Source organism: Oncorhynchus nerka, linkage group LG2 (genome assembly GCF_034236695.1).
Source record: "Oncorhynchus nerka isolate Pitt River linkage group LG2, Oner_Uvic_2.0, whole genome shotgun sequence".
Classification (NCBI taxonomy): domain Eukaryota; kingdom Metazoa; phylum Chordata; class Actinopteri; order Salmoniformes; family Salmonidae; genus Oncorhynchus; species Oncorhynchus nerka.
This window is the reverse complement of record NC_088397.1, coordinates 40,253,902-40,274,233: the sequence shown is the minus strand read 5'-3', so window position 1 is coordinate 40,274,233 and position 20,332 is coordinate 40,253,902. Positions and strand designations below refer to the sequence as shown.

Below are 20,332 nucleotides of genomic sequence, written 5' to 3'. Positions count from 1 at the left end.
AAAATACTCCTGTTTACAAAGAAAATACTATGGTGCTTACTATAGCATTCTATAGTAGTAAACTGTAGTATGCTATACTCTTTAGTATATCTCGATCATGTGTAGTACGTATTATAGAATTTTGTAGTATACTGTAGAATACTATATTACACACTTTTCTATCCCTTGATCGTGTGCAGAGCTTACTATATAATTTTGTAGCATACTGTAGAATACTATACTACACACTGTAGTATCCCTCAATCATGTAGTGCTTACTATAGATTTTTAAATATACTGTAGAATACTATACTACACATTGTATTATCCCTTGATTGTGTAGTGCTAACTATAGAATGTTGTAGTATACTGTAGAATACTATACAATTTGCATATGCCCTTTCCCCTCCCTCATATTTGCGACTATATATTTTGTTCCCTACAGGTTAAAGAGAAGAGCAGAAGAACTGAACCTTAGCCATTCATTCCCCAGTCCTACCTACTTACAGGTTATGGAAAATGTGCTATTTTAGTATTTGTCCGGTAGGTTTCTTCAAGGAGAAAGCCCCAAAAAGATCATAAAAAAGGATAATAAAAAAATAAAATAAACAGACTACATTATGCTACACTAATGTCTGCAAAAACACTACAGTCATATCAGCAAAAACACAACAGGAAATACCACAGTGTTCATTGTAATGGTTTTGTGCAAAAACACCAGTGAATAGTATAGTATATAAATATAGTAATACAACTATTTTTCCTGTGTGGCTTCTTTCTCACCGATGAGCTTCTCCTCCAGTTCCTAAGCCAGCAGTTGTTAAGGTACGGTTGCGAAATAGGCTTGGTATTATTCTAATGAGTTCTACCCCCCCAAAAAGACAAGACAAAATTTGGTCAATTAATTTCTACATGAATGAATCTGGTGCACATCAAGTTCCACCAAGTTAATTAAGTAAATTCTACAAGAGGGGAGAAAGAGGTGGGAGAGGAAGGGGGAGAGAGGGAGGAAGGGAGGGGGAGAGAGGGAGGAAGGGAGAGTGAGCTACACATTCATAGTGAGTGAAGAGAATAGACAGTTGTGGCTGGCTCTGTGGCTGGAAGGGAGTTGAGTGACAGCTTGAGCACATATTCAGATTAAGACACAGCAGCTTCTTGTTCCTTCTCGATTGGAAGCAGATGTGGACTTTGCTACTGTTAGCAGATTCTCCTGCCTCTTCTTCTCCAGGCAGTCACTGTGCACCCACACATACCGGCAGTTAGCACCCTCAATATACTCACTCTACAATACACAATGTTGCATTGATAACCAGGTCGTATAGAATCACTTTTTGTTTTTTAAACTAACCGCAATTCTCATTATACACAATTTCACTGGGAGATGTGGGTTTGTTGGATATTATCCTGTTTAATGATAGTTTCTAAATAATGAATTGTACTAAATGATAGTGTAAGCCAAGTTTTGTTTAATGTATACTTTTTAAACTGCAATTTAATAATATAATTTTATCAAACCATTAGCCTAATAAGCACAGATTGGCAAATATAGATTTGACTAATTCCATCCTATCCCAATGAACTCTTTAAAGATAATCATTATCTAGTCCAGCACAAACCGATAGGCTACCAGCAACTGCTGCTGCAATTTCTACTACAGTAATGTATTTGCCTAACACTAATACTAACAACATAAGTTGTAAATATTTGTAATAGTTTTACTACAAAGCATTTTTTATCTTCAAGTGTAGACTACCGTGACTGCACAGTAGTGCATACATAGCTTTGATATGACTGAGCAGTATAGGTGTATATAAATGAGCTACACCTCAGGGATAGACTTCATATTGGCAACTCTTATTATACCTATGATGGTAACATCAGAAATGACAATCCCATAGTGCCGCTAATGAAGGGTCAGACAGACATTTCCTTACTGGATCATGTTGCCTGTTTGACCAAAATATTTATTTGCCTATAGAGTAGCAAAACAAAAACACTGACACTGGTCTATAGATATGCAGTCAGTGAATACTGGAAAAAAAAACATGCGCTCTCTCCATTACATTTTCAGTATCGCTGCAGAATTCCATGGACCCTACTCACCTGTACCCACCCGGGGATTCGCTCACTCTCCTGGGAATGATGCCGGGTAGGACGGAACCTTGGCCGTTGGAATGGAACAGGTAAGCTACTGCTGTAAATGCAACTTTTTAAAACACACAAAATGCCTGTTGTGACTCACAAAAAGTCCAAGTAAAAGCAAAGGTATCCAAGATTCAAGTCACCAAGCTGGGAGGATTGAGTGTTCCTGTGAGGTTTTTGCCTCGTCTCAACTGGTATTCTGTCATGGAATGAAGGAGTGGAGGCTCATGCAGGTATTAAAATACAGGCAATGACAGTGCAAGTGTAGACCCCACCCCCCTTTGAAATAGGAACCGCTGGGAAGGCACAGGAGGGACACATGCCAGGATTGGGATGATCTTGCTCCTTTTGTGTGGAATACAATAAATTCAAACTCTAGGCTACCCACTGTGCTTTTCCAAATGACCAATGCTAATACTGTAACAACGACTTACCAATGACAACATTAACAGTAATTTTGGCCTAGTTTCATAACTGGTGGAGTGCATTTAGTTTACTTCATGCCTTATGTAGCCATGCATGGTGTAAAAAAACAGTAGGTCTGTGCTCCTGATGCCGTGACCTCTAGGAGAAAGTCTAATTTAAACTCTTGGCACCCTGGTGTTTAGGCAGACAGCTCAAGTCAACTGTGAACCCAGGGTCAAATAAGAGCTCAGTGATCTGGACAAAACATTCTCTGAACTTAGAGCCCCACTCACCTCTTAAAGTCTAAGGGGAAAATAGTTGAAAGAGTGAAGTTATTGTGAGACAATTCAAAGAGACATTTTAACATACATCACTATGTCTACAGAAACGAGACGAGCATATAAAACTGAACTGGTACATAAAAGTCAGTGGGAAATCTACTGTACATACAGTAAGCTTGGATGTTTTTATTGTTTTGCTATAATGTGTTTGGCCTAGGGATTTGCCAGTGATGGACAGTTGTTGTCCTGTGCGTTTAAACCCCAATTTTATTATACTGTGCCCGGTTTCATGTTAGCAATGGAACTTGGGCTTCTGAGTGTTTTGTGTTTATCTTTCCAACACAACGGTGTTCCCCAAAACACTACGCAGAGAGAACGATTGCTAAGTGGGTTGTTGAGGCATGTGTCGATACTGATACAGATGTTAGATCTTAACTCGATCACTATTTTGCCATAGAGAATGTTCCTGATGCATCAAGGCTGAATCACAAACGGCCGTGATTGGGAGTCCCATAGGGTCAAGCGTCGTCCAGGTTTGGCGGGTGCAGGCCGTCATTGTAAAGAATTTGTGGAGACCTATATCCATCTTGTCTTGATTGTAAAGAATTTGTTCTTAACTGACTAGTTAAATAAAAGGTGAAATAAAATACAATCAAGACAAGATGGATATAGGTCTCCACTAATCTATGACAAACAAGTTTCTAGTGTATCCGAAGGTTATGAATGAACTCAAAATGTAGTTCAACAGTGGTCTGGGGTGGTCTAGCGGTTAGGGTGACTGCATTCAGTACGCACATATAGACCTACTGAGTTGATATGGGTTTGATTTAGTTACACATTTCCAATATGGACAGACCAGGGTTATTTTACCCCCAATGTTCATAAGAAATGACCATACCAGACACTTTTGGATAACATAAATAGGAAACGAATAAAATCAGTCAGTAGGCTACACCAACATTCAAAGTGTCTGGTATGCGTGATAAACAAGGAAGTACTTTATTTCTATTGTACGAAATGCTTGTCAAATAGATAAATCGCCCTTGGCTTATTCTGACCCTTTACTCAGTACTTTGTTGAAGCGCCTTTGGCAGCAATTACAGCCTCGAGTCTTCTTGGGTATGACGCTACAAGCTTGGCACACCTGTATTTGGGAAGTTTCTCCCTTTTCTTCTCTGCAGATCCTCTCAAGGTCTGTCAGGTTGTATGGGGAGTGTCGCTGCACAGCTATTTTCAGGTCTCTCCAGAGATGTTCGATCAGGTTCAATTCCGGGCTCTGGCTGGGCCACTAAAGGATATTCAGAGACTTGTCCGGAAGCCACTCCTGTGTTGTCTTGGCTGTGTGCTTAGAGTCCTTGTCCTGTTGGAAGGTGAACCCACACCTCAGGCTGAGGTCCTGAGTGCTCTGGAGCAGGTTTTCATCAAGAATCTCTCTTTACTTTGCTCTTTTCATCTTTTCCTCAACCCTGACTAGTCTCGTAGTCCCGGTCACTGAAAAACATCCCACAGCATGATACTGCCACCACCATGCTTCACTGTATGGATGGTGCCAGGTTACCTCGAGACGTGACGCTTGGCATTCAGACCAGAAACTTCAATCTTGGTTTGATCAGACCATAGAATCAGACCACAGAACTTTAGGTGCCTATTGGCAAATTCAAAGCGGGCTGTCATGTGCCTTTTATTGTTGAGTGGCTTTCGTCTGGCCACTCTACCATAGAGGCCTAATTGGTGGAGTGCTGAAAAGATGGTTGTCATTCTGGAAGGTTCTCCCATCTCCACAGAAGAACTCTAGAGCTCTGTCAGAGTGACCATCAGGTTGTTGGTCACCTCCTTAACCAAGGCCCTTCTTCCCCGATTGCTCAGTTTGGCTGGGCAGCCAGCTCTAGGAAGAGTCTTGGTTGTTCCAAACTTCTTCCATTTAAGAATGATGGACTCCACTGTGTTCTTGGACCCCTTCAACGCTGCAGAAATGTTTTGGTAGCCTTCCCCAGACCTGTGCCTCGACACAATCCTGTCTCAGAGCTATACAGACAATTCCTTCAACCTCATAGCTTGGTTTATGCTGTGACATTCCAAATCATGTCCAATCAATTGAATTTACCACAGGTGGACTCCAATCAAGTTGTAGAAACCTCTCAAGGTTGACCAATGGTAACATTGGGTCACATAGCACATAGACTGTTAGTTATGTAAGGTATCTGTTTTTTTTTTATACATTAGCAAAAATAAAAAGTTAACTTTCACTTTGTCATTATGGGGTATTGTCTGTAGATTGATGAGGATTTTTATATTTAATCCATTTCAGACTAATTCTGTACGTAACAAAATGTGGAAAAAGTCAAGGGGTTTGAATACTTTCCAAATGCACTGTATACACGGGTGTGATAGTTTATGAACTATAGTATGAATTAATCACAATCCAAGCCTACTCATTAGACAAAAACTGCAGCTCCAATGGAACAATAAGCTTCACATTGCAACACCACTATTCTGGCTATTTTCCGGGTTGGAGCGAGCGGTCGCATCCGCACTTCGGTCCGCAGGTAGTATAACTTTTCATTACATTTCATTACATTTCATTATAGTACAACGGTTTGATTTGTCTAATCTTAGCAATTTCTTCTTAGCTAGCTACATAGCCGTCTTTGTATCAAAGATAATTGCGTAATTATCGTATTTCGTCGTCCTAACGTAGTCTACACTGCTATCTGCCCAGCAGCTAGCCAGCTAGCAAACGTCCACCGTCTACCGAATAGCAGCACTGTAGAAACTATTACACTCAACTGAACGACTTGATTAGTGTAGTGTTAGCTAGCTACATAGTTGTCTTTGCTGTCTTCGTATCCAAGATAATTGTGTAGTTTAGAGTGTGTAGTTTTAGAGTGATTATCTTAATTTACCGAGGTTAGCTAGCCAGCTATTTGTCGTCCTTAACGTAGGAGACACTGCTAGCTAGCCAACAGCTAGCCAACGTCTACCGAATAGAACTTCCGCACTCAACAACCCGGTCGCATTCCGCTTCGCTCCACAGGTAGTATCACATTTTCATTTCATTTCATTACAGTACAACGGTTTGATTTGTTTGATCGTAGCTAGCTACATAGCTAGCTACATAGCCGTCTTTGTATCAAAGATAATTGTGTAGTCTAGAGCGATTTTCTAGGTTAGCTAGCCAGCTATTGTCGTTCTTTTAACGCAACGTAACGTAATCAACACTGCTAGCTAGCCAGCTAGCCCCAGAATAGCAGCACTGTAGAAACTATTACACTCAACGGAACGACTTGATTAGTGTAGTGTCAACAACGCAGCCACTGCCAGCTAGCCTACAAAGTCAACAACGCAGCCACTGCCAGCTAGCCTACTTCAGCAGTACTGTATCATTTTAATCATTTTAGTCAATAAGATTCTTGCTACGTAAGCTTAACTTTCTGAACATTCGAGACGTGTAGTCCACTTGTCATTCCAATCTCCTTTGCATTAGCGTAGCCTCTTCTGTAGCCTGTCAACTATGTGTCTGTCTATCCCTGTTCTCTCCTCTCTGCACAGACCATACAAACGCTCCACACCGCGTGGCCGCGGCCACCCTAATCTGGTGGTCCCAGCGCGCACGACCCACGTGGAGTTCCAGGTCTCCGGTAGCCTCTGGAACTGCCGATCTGCGGCCAACAAGGCAGAGTTCATCTCAGCCTATGCCTCCCTCCAGTCCCTCGACTTCTTGGCACTGACGGAAACATGGATCACCACAGATAACACTGCTACTCCTACTGCTCTCTCTTCGTCCGCCCACGTGTTCTCCCACACCCCTAGAGCTTCTGGTCAGCGGGGTGGTGGCACCGGGATCCTCATCTCTCCCAAGTGGTCATTCTCTCTTTCTCCCCTTACCCATCTGTCTATCGCCTCCTTTGAATTCCATGCTGTCACAGTTACAAGCCCTTTCAAGCTTAACATCCTTATCATTTATCGCCCTCCAGGTTCCCTCGGAGAGTTCATCAATGAGCTTGATGCCTTGATAAGCTCCTTTCCTGAGGACGGCTCACCTCTCACAGTTCTGGGCGACTTTAACCTCCCCACGTCTACCTTTGACTCATTCCTCTCTGCCTCCTTCTTTCCACTCCTCTCCTCTTTTGACCTCACCCTCTCACCTTCCCCCTACTCACAAGGCAGGCAATACGCTCGACCTCATCTTTACTAGATGCTGTTCTTCCACTAACCTCATTGCAACTCCCCTCCAAGTCTCCGACCACTACCTTGTATCCTTTTCCCTCTCGCTCTCATCCAACACTTCCCACATTGCCCCTACTCGGATGGTATCGCGCCGTCCCAACCCTCGCTCTCTCTCCCCCGCTACTCTCTCCTCTTCCATCCTATCATCTCTTCCCTCTGCTCAAACCTTCTTCAACCTATCTCCTGATTCTGCCTCCTCAACCCTCCTCTCCTCCCTTTCTGCATCCTTTGACTCTCTATGTCCCCTATCCTCCAGGCCGGCTCGGTCCTCCCCTCCCGCTCCGTGGCTCGACGACTCATTGCGAGCTCACAGAACAGGGCTCCGGGCAGCCGAGCGGAAATGGAGGAAAACTCGCCTCCATGCGGACCTGGCATCCTTTCACTCCCTCCTCTCTACATTTTCCTCTTCTGTCTCTGCTGCTAAAGCCACTTTCTACCACTCTAAATTCCAAGCATCTGCCTCTAACCCTAGGAAGCTCTTTGCCACCTTCTCCTCCCTCCTGAATCCTCCCTCCCCCCCCCCCCTCCTCCCTCTCTGCAGATGACTTCGTCAACCATTTTGAAAAGAAGGTCGACGACATCCGATCCTCGCTTGCTAAGTCAAACGACACCGCTGGTTCTGCTCACACTGCCCTACCCTGTGCTCTGACCTCTTTCTCCCCTCTCTCTCCAGATGAAATCTCGCGTCTTGTGACGGCCGGCCGCCCAACAACCTGCCCGCTTGACCCTATCCCCTCCTCTCTTCTCCAGGCCATTTCCGGAGACCTTCTCCCTTACCTCACCTCGCTCATCAACTCATCCCTGACCGCTGGCTACGTCCCTTCCGTCTTCAAGAGAGCGAGAGTTGCACCCCTTCTGAAAAAACCTACACTCGATCCCTCCGATGTCAACAACTACAGACCAGTATCCCTTCTTTCTTTTCTCTCCAAAACTCTTGAACGTGCCGTCCTTGGCCAGCTCTCCCGCTATCTCTCTCAGAATGACCTTCTTGATCCAAATCAGTCAGGTTTCAAGACTAGTCATTCAACTGAGACTGCTCTTCTCTGTATCACGGAGGCGCTCCGCACTGCTAAAGCTAACTCTCTCTCCTCTGCTCTCATCCTTCTAGACCTATCGGCTGCCTTCGATACTGTGAACCATCAGATCCTCCTCTCCACCCTCTCCGAGTTGGGCATCTCCGGCGCGGCCCACGCTTGGATTGCGTCCTACCTGACAGGTCGCTCCTACCAGGTGGCGTGGCGAGAATCTGTCTCCTCACCACGTGCTCTCACCACTGGTGTCCCCAGGGCTCTGTTCTAAGCCCTCTCCTATTCTCGCTATACACCAAGTCACTTGGCTCTGTCATAACCTCACATGGTCTCTCCTATCATTGCTATGCAGACGACACACAATTAATCTTCTCCTTTCCCCTTCTGATGACCAGGTGGCGAATCGCATCTCTGCATGTCTGGCAGACATATCAGTGTGGATGACGGATCACCACCTCAAGCTGAACCTCGGCAAGACGGAGCTGCTCTTCCTCCCGGGAAAGGACTGCCCGTTCCATGATCTCGCCATCACGGTTGACAACTCCATTGTGTCCTCCTCCCAGAGCGCTAAGAACCTTGGCGTGATCCTGGACAACACCCTGTCGTTCTCAACTAACATCAAGGCGGTGGCCCGTTCCTGTAGGTTCATGCTCTACAACATCCGCAGAGTACGACCCTGCCTCACACAGGAAGCGGCGCAGGTCCTAATCCAGGCACTTGTCATCTCCCGCCTGGATTACTGCAACTCGCTGTTGGCTGGGCTCCCTGCCTGTGCCATTAAACCCCTACAACTCATCCAGAACGCCGCAGCCCGTCTGGTGTTCAACCTTCCCAAGTTCTCTCACGTCACCCCGCTCCTCCGCTCTCTCCACTGGCTTCCAGTTGAAGCTCGCATCCACTACAAGACCATGGTGCTTGCCTACGGAGCTGTGAGGGGAACGGCACCTCAGTACCTCCAGGCTCTGATCAGGCCCTACACCCAAACAAGGGCACTGCGTTCATCCACCTCAGGCCTGCTCGCCTCCCTACCACTGAGGAAGCACAGTTCCCGCTCAGCCCAGTCAAAACTGTTCGCTGCTCTGGCCCCCCAATGGTGGAACAAACTCCCTCACGACGCCAGGACAGCGGAGTCAATCACCACCTTCCGGAGACACCTGAAACCCCACCTCTTTAAGGAATACCTAGGATAGGATAATGTAATCCTTCTCACCCCCTTAAAAGATTTAGATGCACTATTGTAAAGTGGCTGTTCCACTGGATGTCATAAGGTGAATGCACCAATTTGTAAGTCGCTCTGGATAAGAGCGTCTGCTAAATGACTTAAATGTCTTAAATGTATTAATCATCCTTAAAAGTCAGTTAAATAAGCTTTTTTACTATCTCAATAAATCGTAGCCTGTATGATATCATATGATATCATGCATGCAAGCTTACCTCAAATCAAATTTTAGTTGTCACATGCGCTGAATACAATACCGTGAAATGCTTATTTACAAATCCTTAACTCTTTCTTGAACTGCATTGTTGTTGAAGAAAACATGTACCAAATAAACGTTAAAAAAGGACCATGTAACACAATAAAATAACAATAACGAGGCTATATACTGGGGGTACAGTTTAGTCTAGGTCATTTGTACATGTACAGTGGCTTGTGAAAGTATTCACCCTTGGCATTTTTCCTATTTTGTTGCCTTACAACCTGGAATTAAAATGGATTTTTGGGGGGGGTTTATTATTTGATTTACACCACATGCCTACCACTTTGAAGATGCAAAATATGTTTTATTGTGAAACAAACAAGAAATAAGAATGAAACTTGAGCGTGCATAACTATTTTATTTTATTTTTCTTGTTTTTATTTTCCCGTTATTTAACTAGGCATGTCAGTTAAGAACAAATTCTTATTTTCAATGACGGCCTAGGAACAGTGGGTCAACTGCCTTGTTCAGGGGCAGAATGACAGATTTTTACCTTGTCAGCTCGGGGATTCAATCTTGCAACCTTTCGGTTACTAATCCATCGCTCTAATCCCCCCCAGGCAATACTTTGTAGAGCCACCTTTTGTAGCAGCAATTACAGCTGCAAGTCTCTTGGGGTATATCTCTATAAGCTTGGCACATCTAGCCACTGGGATGTTTTCCAATTCTCCAAGGAAAAACTGCTCCAGCTCCTTCAAGTTGAATGGGTTCCACTGGTGTACAGCAGTCTTTAAGTCATACCACAGATTCTCAATTGGATTGATCTCTGGTCTTTGACCCTGCCATTCCAAGACATTTAAATGTTTCCCCTAAAACCACTCGAGTGTTGCTTTAGCAGTATGCTTAGGGTCATTGTCCTGCTGGAAGGTGAACCACGGTCCTAGTCTCAAATCTCTGGAAGACTGAAACAGGTTTCCCTCAAGAATTTCGCTGAATTTAGCGCCATCCATCATGCCTTAAATTCTGACCAGTTTCCCAGTCCCTGCCAACGAAAAACATCCCCACAGCATGATAATGCACCACCATTCTTCATTGTGAGGATGAGGTTCTCGGGGTGATGAGAGATGTTGGGTTTGCGCCAGACATAGATTTTTTCTCGATGGCCAAAAAGCTCAATTTTAGTCTCATCTGACCAGAGTACCTTTTGGGGTGTCTCCCACATGCCTTTTGGCGAACACCAAACGTGTTTGCTTATTTTCTTTAAGCAATGGCTTTTTCCTGGCCACTCTTCCGTAAAGCCAAGCTCTGTGGCGTGGTGTATGGCTTAAAGTGGTCCTATGTACAGATACTCCATTCTCCGCTGTGGAGCTTTGCAGCTCCTTCAGGGTTATCTTTGGTCTCTTTGTTGCCTCTCTGATTAATGCCCTCCTTGCCTGGTCCCTGACTTCTGGTGGGCAATCCTTTCTTGACAGGTTTGTTGCGGGGCCATATTCTTTCAATTTTTTAATAATGGATTTAATGGTGCTCCGTGGGATGTTCAAAGTTTCTGATTTTTTTATAACCCAACCCTGACACTAAGCAAGGGGCACCACCAAGCAAGCGGCACCATGAAGACCAAGGAGCTCGCTAAACAGGTCTGTCCCTGACCTGTTTGGCGAGCTCCTTGGTCTTCATGGTGCCGCTTGCTTGGTGGTGCCCCTTGCTTAGCGGTGTTGCAGACTTGGGGGCCTTTCAGAACAGGTGTATGTATATTGAGATCATGTGACAGATTGCACACTGGTGGACTTTATTGAACTAATTACGTGACTTCTGACGGTAATTGGTTTCACCAGATCTTATTTAGGGCCTTCATAGCAAAGGTGGTGAAAACATATGCACACCACTTTTCCGTTTAAAAAAATAATCTTTTTAAAATATTTTGAAACAAGTAATTTTTTTTCATTTCACCAATTTGGACTATTTTGTGTATGTCCATTACATGAAATCCAAATAAAAAATCTATTTGAATTACAGGTTGTAATGTAAATAGTCCAGGTGGCCATTTGATTAATTGTTCAGAAGTCTTATGGCATGGGGGTAAAAAGCTGTTAAGGAGCTTTTTGGTCCTAGCCTTGGCACTCTGGTACCGCTTGCCATATGGTAGCAGAGAGAACAATCTATGACTTTGATGACTGGAGTCTTTGACAATTTTTTGGACTTTCCTCTGACATGCCTAGTATATAGGTCCTGGATGGCAGGAAGCTTGGCCCCAGTGATGTAATGGGCCATACGCTTTACCCTCTGTAGCGCCTTACGGTCAAATTCCGAGCAGTTGCCATACCAGACGGTGATGCAACTGGTCAGGATGCTCTCGATGGTGCAGCTGTAGAACTTTTTGAAGATCTGGGAACCCATGCCTAATCTTTTCAGTCTCCTGAGGAAGGTGTGGTGTACCCTCTTCACGACTGTCTTGGTGTGTTTGGACCATGATAGTTTGTTGTTGAGGTTGTCACCAAGTAACTTGAAACTCTCAACCTGCTGAAACTGCAGCCCCGTCAATGTTAATGGGTGCTTGTTCGGCCTGCCTTTTCCTGTTGTCTACAATCAACTCATTTGTCTTACTCACATTGAGGGAGAGGTTGTTGTCCTGGCATCACACTGCCAGGTCTCTGACCTCCTCCCTATAGGCTGTCTCATAGTCGTCGGTAATCAGGCCTACCACTGTTGTGTCGTCAGCAAACTTAATGATGGTGTTGGAGTCATGTTTGGCCACGGAGTTGTGGGTGAACAGGGAGTATAGGAGGGGACTAAGCACGCACCCATGAGGGGCCCCAGTCTTGAGGATCACTGTGGCAGACGTGTTGTTGCCTACTCTTACCACCTGGGGCGGCCCGTCAGGAAGTCCAGGATCCAGTTACAGAGGGAGGTATTTAGTCCCAGGGTCCTTAGCTTAGTGATGAGCTTTGTGTCGGTATTCCTTTTGTCCAGGTGGGAAAGGGCAGTTAAGGGCAGTTGCGATTAAGGTTGCATCATCTGTGGATCTGTTGGGGCGGTATGCGAATTGTAGTGGGTCCAGGGCAGTGGTTCCCAAACTTTTTATACTCTCGTACCCCTTCAAACATTCAACCTCCAGCTGTGTACCCGCTCTAGCACCAAGGTTAGCGCACCCTCAAATGTAGTTTTTTTGCCATCATTGTAAGCCTGCCACACACTATATGATACATTTATTAAACGTATGATTTTATTACAACCAGGCTCGTGGGAAGTGACAAGGCTCTTACAGGACAAGGGCACTAATAATATTTTAATAATCAATTATTTTGCTCTTTATTTAACCATCTTTCATAAAACCTTATTTGTTCGACAATTGTGAATATCTCACCACAGGTTAATGAGAAGGGTGTGCTTTAAAGGATGCACATAAATCTGCAATATTGGGTTGTTTTGGAGAGTCTCAGTCTTAAATATTTTTCCACACACAGTATGTGCCTGTATTTAGTTCTTGTGCTATTGAGGGCCGAGAATCCACTCTCACATACAGTGGGGCAAAAAAGTATTTAGTCAGCCACCAATTGTGCAAGTTATCCCACTTAAAAAGGTGAGAGAGGCCTGTAATTTTAATCATAGGTACACTTCAACTATGACAGACAAAATGAGAAAAAAAATCCAGAAAATCACATTGTAGGATTTTTTATGAATTTATTTGCAAATTATGGTCGAAAATAAGTATTTGGTCACCTACAAACAAGCAAGATTTCTGTAGGAGGCTGTGAGAATACTTGATGATATTAGTATGGTTGGTTTGCGGTCTTCCACAAACCATAGCCCTCTAGGTACGGTATTGAATTGTATAGCCTCCAAACACCGCATCCAGCTGCCCACTGGCAGCGATTATATATTTAAATATTTATTCAAATCCTCCTGCTGCAGGATTATTTTCGAAATGGGTAATATTAAGATCTGACATCTGTAAGACTGAAAGGCAGCACTGCTCTCTGATCAGCTTTTGCCGTTAGAATAATTCCACATTACTGACGACAGATCAGCTTCTAGAAACATTTCACATATGGCTGCAAATATTGTATATCTTTGCACACGTTGTTACTCATCATACATATTACAGATAGTAGCCTAAAAGTAGCGACTCCGGGATGCTGGCCTTCTAGACAGAGGAACTCTGTCCAGTGTCTGTGCTCTTTTGCCCATCTTAATCTATTTTTATTGGCCAGTTTGAGATATGATTTTTTCTTTGCAACTCTGCCTAGAAGGCCAGCATTCCGGAGTCGCCTCTTCACTGTTGACGTTGAGATTGGTGTTTTGCGGGTACTATTTAATGAATCTGCCAGTTGAGTACTAGTGAGGCGTCTGTTTCTCAAACTAGACACTAATGTACTTTTCCTCTTGCTCAATTGTGCACCGTGGCCTCCCACTCCTCTTTCTATTCTGGTTAGAGCCAGTTTGCGCTGTTCTGTGAAGGGAGTAGTACACAGCGTTGTACCAGATCTTCAGTTTCATGGCAATTTCTCGCATGGAATAGCCGTCATTTCTCAGAGCAAGAATAGACTGATGAGTTTCAGAAGAAAGTTCTTTGTTTCTGGCCATTTTGAGCCTGTAATTGAACCCACAAATGCTGATGCTCCAGATACTCAACTAGTCTAAAAGAAGGCCAGTTGTAATTCCTTTTTTAATCTGCACAATAGTTTATAACATTTCAACATTTCATAACATAATTGCAGAAGGATTTTCTAATGATCAATTAGCCTTTTAAAATGAAATATTTGGATTAGCTAACACAACGTGCCATTGGAACACAGGAGTGATGGTTGCTGATAAAGGGCCTCTGTACGCCTATGTAGATATTCCATTAAACATCAGCCCTTTCAAGCTACAATAGTCATTTACAACATTATAAATGTCTATCCTGTATTTCTGATCAATTTTAAGTTATTTTAAAGCTTTTCTTTCAAAAACAAGGACATTTCTAATTGACTCAACTTTTGAACGGTAGTTTTTTTTTTTTCACCTTTATTTAACCAGGTAGGCTAGTTGAGAACAAGTTCTCATTTGCAACTGCGACCTGGCCAAGATAAAGCATAGCAGTGTGAACAGACAACACAGAGTTACACATGGAGTAAACAATTAACAAGTCAATAATACAGTAGAAAAAAGGAGTCTATATACATTGTGTGCAAAAGGCATGAGGAGGTAGGCGAATAATTACAATTTTGCAGATTAACACTGGAGTGATAAATGATCAGATGGTCATGTACAGGTAGAGATATTGGTGAGCAAAAGAGCAGAAAATAAAATAAATAAAAACAGTATAGGGATGAGGTAGGTAAAAATGGGTGGGCTATTTACCGATAGACTATGTACAACCTCAGCGATTGGTTAGCTGCTCAGATAGCAGATGTTTGAAGTTGGTGAGGGAGATAAAAGTCTCCAACTTCAGCGATTTTTGCAATAGTGTGTGTATTTGTCACAAATGTATAAGTTGTACAGTTATTTATTAACAATTAAGTTGTTAAATTTGACGCTGTAAAACCTAGCAGTACTATTTATTTATCTGAGAGTGAGGCAGATATATAGAATTGAGCAAAAACATGATTATTTGTATCTCTGAAATGAAACCATTAAAGTAATAGATTTGTCATGAACGACCACATGCCATGATTAGATAGCGAAAAAACACATGGTCTTTCATAATTTCTTTAAACAATAAAGCTAATTTACCAACATTTCTGAAAAAGGATATATAGCGTTTTGGAATGAAACTCTTCAATTTCAAAGACATGGCAACTTTGTATTTAACAACGCACTTAGCTGTTCTACGAGTGTTCTGAGGCAGTAGGGGAAACAAGCATTTTCAAGTGCAACTTTAGTAATGATGGTTTTGGGAAACGGCTTGGAGATTTGCTCTTACGAAGGTTCTAACGATTAATTTAGCCTTAAGATGTTTTTGGGAACCGGCCCTGATCTGCTATCCAAGCACTTGTCTTGGAATTTTCTCACAATGTCTTTGGTTGTGTGTAGTTTGACTTCTCAAAAATTACGAGAAGGCCCTTTACAGGAATTATTTTACTCAGGCCCTATGCACAACAGCTACAGCAAGAGTGTGCCAGTGCCAATTATGGGTCCTCCATCTTCAGAACAGTAACCTGCTGTTTGGTTTATTTTCCCTCTTTCCTCTGTCTCTATGTCCACCTCTCCATTCATATCGGAGAACCTTTTCAACACACCAAAATATGAGGCACATTCCATGGCCCTGTGGGTAATAAGAAAATACTCTCTCTCAAGAAACCTTGAATGTGGTTGTCTTTGTTCAGAGAGCTGAGTGGTGCCATTTAGTTACGGCAAAGATGATCTGTATACTGACAAGATACTCAACTGACCACTCTAACAATGGAAATAAATGTCAGCAAAGGTGGAAGGCCGGTGGGAGGAGGCGCAAACATTCTAGCATGTGCTTGCTGTTTGGGGTTTTAGGTTAGGTTTCTGTACAGCACTTTGAGATATCAGCTGATGTACGAAGGGCTATATAAATAAATTTGATTTGAACAACAGCCACAATATCAATTTATATCAGTACATTCATAACAACCTAAACATTACGAAACTTCTATTCAATCAATTAAAACTCACATAGCAATTTAAGCTTACGTTGACCAATGTCGACACTCTCATTGACCACAGATTTGGAGGCGGAGTCAGCTCTCTCGCTTCACCTCTTCCTCTCTGGTTACAGTCTTGTTCTAATGGTCACATCTTGTTCATAATTTTTTTAAGAAATACTTTTTTTTAAACAATTTGTAAAACAAGTGCATTCTATCTTGTAATGGGTGAAGATTAGTCAGGAATTAAAACACACAATTTCTCTCCTACCAGTCTGTATGTGACAGGAAATATTCATAGCCTGTTATACATTAAAAAGTATTAGTAAATTCATAGTATGTGAGGATCTTAAAACATCTAAGGCTAAAAAGATGCATTCAGTATTAGTTGATAGAGATTGATAACATTCATATAATTGTGTTAAAGTTCAAATCTGTCAAAGGGTACGAATTGTGAGAGTAATGTGTAAACGTTATATTGATTACTTTATTTTGTAGTGCCTAAAAGTGTTAATCTGTGATCTACGAAATGCTCTTAATCTATGAGCCGGAGATCGATTGCTCTGGTCTCCACCCATATTCCTGGGGAAATTTGCGGTCTTTTCTGATTGAACTAAATGTTGACTTGAGAATACAACACCGTATCACTCTCGTGATTATTTCTCCCCTGTTTTCAGGGGCGTAACATGTACACCTAAAATCATAGTGGGAACCATCTTAGGCATCTTTTGTATGTATTATAACCTACTTGCTTTGCCAAGTACCTGTATTAATGGATCACTCATCCTTTGAGAATATGCTTATATCATAGTGGATTCAGAACTATTCAGAGTGAAGGCATGCCAAAGTCACACTTCCATACAATGGCGAACAAGAAAGAAAAGGTTTTCCTAATGGTGGGCTAATTTGTTGATTTTATTTTGATATGAAAAAAAAAACAAGTTCACCTAAATCAATCATGGAATTGTAAAGCTGTTTAAATTATTAGAATCTTGAATTCTGGGGAGTAGCCTACATTGGAAGTGTCAGCCATTTTTCATAACTTCACTCTTCTAAAAACAACAATGGAGAGTTTGTCTATTTTTTGAATTGAGTTCCATTCATTCAGCAGACCGTACCAAAGTTTCTCTCCACTGCCAAGAGTCAGCAGGGAGTCAGTGAGACTATCTGTAGTTTCACCCTGAACAGTCTGTACAAATACTCTGTGCAAAGGTCGCCCAAAAATCCAGTCGACAAGGCCCCCACCGGTTAAACATCCTCCAAATGTCTCACATCTCTCATCTAGCTCTGTCTGTGACCCATTGCCTGGTTGAAAAACTTTACTCAACCTCCATCATAAAGTCTACATTATACTGAACCTAAGTCACTGTTCTGTACCAGAGTCATGGAACACTGTTCACCTTAATAATGTTTACATACTTTTTTCATTCACTTTACATGTACAGTGCCTTTGGAAAGTATTCTGACCCCCTGACTTTTTTCAAATTGTTACTTTACAACCTTAGTCAAAATGGGTAAAAATAAACTTCCCTCATCAATCTACACAAAATACCCCATAATGAAAAGGGAAAACAGGTTTTAGAACATTTTGCATATTAATTAACATTTAAAGACAGAAATACCTTATTTACATAAGCATTCAGTCCCTTTGCGATGAGACTCGAAATTGAGCTCCGATGCATCCTGTTTCCATTGATCATGCTTGAGATGTTTCTACAATTTGATTGGAGTCCACCTGTGGTAAATTCAATTGATTGGAAATTATTTGGAAAGGCATACACCTGTCTATATAAGGTCCCACAGTTGACATTGCATGTCAGAGCAAAAACCAAGCCATGAGGTTGAAGGAATTATCAGTAGAGCTCTGAGACACAATTGTGTCGAGGAACAGATCTGTGGAAGGGTACAAAACAATTTCTGCAGTATTGAAGGTCCCCAAGAACACTGCGGCCTCCATTCTTAAATGGAAGAAGTTTGGAACCACCAAGACACTTCCTGGAGTTGGCTGCAAGGCCAAACTAAGCAATCGGGGAGAAGGGCCTTGGTCAGGGAGGTGACCAAGACCTCGATGGTCACTCTGACAGAGCTCCAGAGTTCCTCTGGCAGTATCCCTACAGTGAAGCATGGTGGTGGAAGCATCTTGCTGTGGGGAAGTCTTTCAGCGTCAGGGACTGGGAGACTAGTCAGGATCGAGGGAAAGATTAATGGATTAAAGTAAAGAGATCCTTGATGAAAACCTGCTCTAGAGCGATAAGGACCTCAGACTGGAGCACAGGTTCCCCTTCCAACAGGACAACGCAGGAGTGGCTTCGGGACAAGTTGCTGAATGTCCTTGATTGGCCCAGCCAGAGACTTGAACCCGATCGAACATCTCTGGAGAGACCTGAAAATAGCTGTGCAGCGACACTCCCCATCCAATCTGTCATACCTTGATCTTGTTCATCCGTCTTTGTGCATGACTCCACCCCCCCTCCACGTGTCGCCCATCTTCCCCATTATCTCCAATATATTTATACCGCTGTTCTCGGTCTGTTGCCAGTTAGTTTTGTTTCGTCAAGCCTACCAGCGTTCTTCCTGTGCTCTTGTCTTTCTCTAAGCTCCTGTTTTCCCAGTTTTGGCCATTCTGCCTGCTCTGAGCCTGCCTGCTGTTCTGTACCTTGTCATACCACCCTGGATTACTGACCTCTGTCTGCCCCCTGTTTTTGTAATAAACTTTTGTTACTTCGAAACGGTCTGCATCTGGGTCTTCTCCTGAGCCTTGACACAATCTGTTTCTACAGAAAAGAATGGGAGAAACTCCCCAAATGCAGGTGTGCCACGCTTGTAGTGTCATACCCAAGAAGACTCGAGGCTGGGCCTCCCGGGTGGCGCAGTGGTTAAGGGCGCTGTACTGCAGCGCCAGCTGTGCCATCAGAGTCCCTGGGTTTGCGCCCAGGCTCTGTCGTAACCGGCCGCGACCGGGAGGTCCGTGGGGCGACGCACGTCCGGGTTAGGGAGTGCTTGGTCGGTAGGGATGTCCTTGTCTCATTGCGCACCGCCGACTCCTGTGGCGGGCCGGGCGCAGTGCGCACTAACCAAGGTTGCCAGGTGCACGGTGTAGCCTCCGACACATTGGTGCGGCTGGCTTCCGGGTTGGATGCGCGCTGTGTTAAGAAGCAGTACGGCTGGTTGGGTTGTGTATTTGAGGACTCATGACATTCAACCTTCGTCTCTCCCGAGCCCGTACGGGAGTTGTAGCGATGAGACAAGATAGTCGCTACTACAACAATTGGATACCACGAAATTGGGGAGAAAAAAGGGGTAATTTTTTTTTTTTTATAATTAAAAAAAAAGAAGACTCGAGGCTGTAACCACTGCCAAAGATGCTTCAACAAAGTACTGAGTAAAGGTCTGAATACTTATGTGAATGTGATATTTCATTTTTTAAATTCGAAAAAACTGTTTGTCATTATGGTGTATTGTTTGTAGATTGATGAGGAAAAAACACATTTTAATTTAAGAATAAGGCTGTAACGTAACAAAATGTGGAAAATGTCAAGGGGTTGAATTCTTTCCGAATGCATTGTATCCTAGTCATGGCTCATCCTATATAATTGTTTTTTTTGTGCTTGTGTATTTCTATTGCTAGGTATTACTGCACTGTTGGAGCACCTGCAATAAAGTCTGCAAATCTGTGTACTCAACCAATAAACAGATTTGTTTACTGTCATGAACATGACAAATGGGGTAATAAGTCATATCAATGCATGATAAAGGATTTAACACGGTCCTGTCATCATGACGCATGCGGGGAGTTTAGTTTGTTAGGTTGTCGGCAAACTAACCTTGGCCAGATTGCAGTTGCTTTTAGTATGGTATGAAGGAACGTTGTGTATACAATAGGTTGTTTTACCCTCCTTGTGTTTACATCAGTAGCTCAGGATGGAAACTGAAACAAGACCTTTTCCGAACTTTAGAATGCATGTTCCCCCACATATTTGGCATTTCTTTCATTCTTCAGTATTCAATTAATGTCTTGTACTACATGATCTGACACAAGTTCTGTAATCTTACCCAGCCGCTGGTGCAGTGGACTGCTACAGACTCTGGTTATATGGGCCTGGACAGCTCCAGTGACGCTAAGGCAGACACTGTCAAACTAGCCTTCAAGGACCAACCTGATGCCTGGGTGAGAGTTGGAATCTAAATAAAAAGAGATCAAGGTGAAAAGCGTCTCCCATTTTATGGCAAAAACATGTCCTTTTGCGTTTCCAGCCCGAAAA

General features: G+C 43.1%; 1 protein-coding gene and 1 non-coding gene across 6 annotated transcripts in view; one reads left to right on the top strand and one right to left on the bottom strand.

The window, feature by feature from the left end:
* The window catches only part of LOC115135195 (matrilin-4-like), a 60,471-nt gene extending 58,126 nt beyond the window's left edge, over positions 1-2,345 (bottom strand). For 2 of the 5 annotated variants that reach the window (XM_029669660.2, XM_065026368.1), the window contains exon 1: positions 2,083-2,345. The gene's annotated coding sequence lies outside the window, so the exon portion shown is untranslated. The remainder of the gene's footprint in view (positions 1-2,082) is intronic. The other 3 variants (XM_065026364.1, XM_065026377.1, XM_065026362.1) reach the window with 2 other exon arrangements.
* LOC115146420 (U7 small nuclear RNA) lies at positions 497-549 on the top strand. The gene has a single exon (XR_003866149.1). It is a non-coding gene; the product is annotated as a U7 small nuclear RNA (small nuclear RNA).
* Positions 2,346-20,332: the final 17,987 nt, after the last annotated feature.